A 1,516-nucleotide genomic window follows, 5' to 3' on the forward strand; every position below is an offset into this window, starting at 1 on the left:
AATTTCCTTTTTATTAATGGGAACAGGAAGGTTGAAATGAAAGTGAACCCTGGTAAGTTCTTCAGTAGGATTCATACAGGAGTGAAGAGAACGTGGCTCTACATTTTTAGGAATTATATTCCGAGACAAGACTTGACTAAAGGGACTATTTTTCTTGAGTCTCTGGAGGTTAGTCCAATTTCTTAGATATTTTGAGGTATTGTTTTGAATGCCATAACTGGAAAGTTTGTTGTAATATTTGATAAGGTTAGCATGCCTTCTAACATGGAGAGGTTTAAGGTCGGCTTCATAAAGGACAATATCTGAGAGGCAACTTCGTTTCAGACCAGTTATTATACGAGCTGCACTCAGCTGAACCTGTTCAAGTTTCTTCAAGTTGGAAACGGAGGCACAGCAATAAATTGGGAATCCATATTCAAGTAAAGGTCTGATGATAGCTAGATAAGTAGTTCTAAGGGTAATCGCGTCAGCTCCCCAGTCTCTACCAGCAATATATTTAAGGATGTTTAATCTTTTTCTTGCTTTTGAGACTATGTAATCAATTAGGCGTTTCTAAAGGTATGGTGTCTAAAGTCACGACAGCATACACACAGCGCGGCAAGACAAGCTCGGCAAAGCAAAATAGTGTACTGAAAGAAAAGCTCAGTGAAAGAGACCGACGGGTATTGAAACGGATAGTAATGTCTAAAAAGCAAACAACTGCAGCAAAAGTGACTGCAGAGCTCAATCTCCACACAGATTCTCTGATCACTAACACACAGATTCTCCAGTGTCAGTGATTACAGTTAGAAGACACCTTCATAAACAGAACATTTATGACAGAGCAGCAATTCCCAAGCCCAGGCAGAGCAGCAATTCCCAGATGTTAATGGTAAACGTCGTCTACAGTGGAGTCATTCACAAAACTTGGTCGATTGATCAGTGGAAGAAAATATGGTACAATCACGGTTTGATGGACACAAAGATGAAATTAAACATCTGCCTTGGCCTGCACAGTTACCCGACCTTAATATAACTGAACCGTTATGGTACATTTTAGAGCGTTCAATAATGAATCGATATCCGCCGATATTTCTCCCAGAACTTTCACAATATATCCAGAAAGAATGGTACAGTATTCCTCTAAATACTATTTAACACTTGTATGAATCGATTCCTAGGCAAATCCAAGCTGTATTACATACCCAAAGGTGGTCCTACACCACACTAATAAAGGATTATTTATAAATCTAAGGTATTTCCATTATTTTGATAACCACCTGTAGAAAAATCCATGTTTCCATGGATTTTAAAATGGACACCATGTCAGATTCAGAAATGCCCTTTAAACAAAGAGGTGGTATTTGATCAAGACAGCTATCATAGTAACTTCTATTTTTAGAAATCTCTTCTCTTACAGGAATCTGAATGGATTCGAGTATAATGGAATGAAAATTTTATTTACAAGTCACACACAAATGAATTTAAAGCACAATTTTCAAAACTGACTATTCTTCAAAATAAGAATTTGATAATG

The sequence above is a fragment of the Argiope bruennichi genome, chromosome 3, assembly GCF_947563725.1.
Source record: "Argiope bruennichi chromosome 3, qqArgBrue1.1, whole genome shotgun sequence".
NCBI lineage: Eukaryota > Metazoa > Arthropoda > Arachnida > Araneae > Araneidae > Argiope > Argiope bruennichi.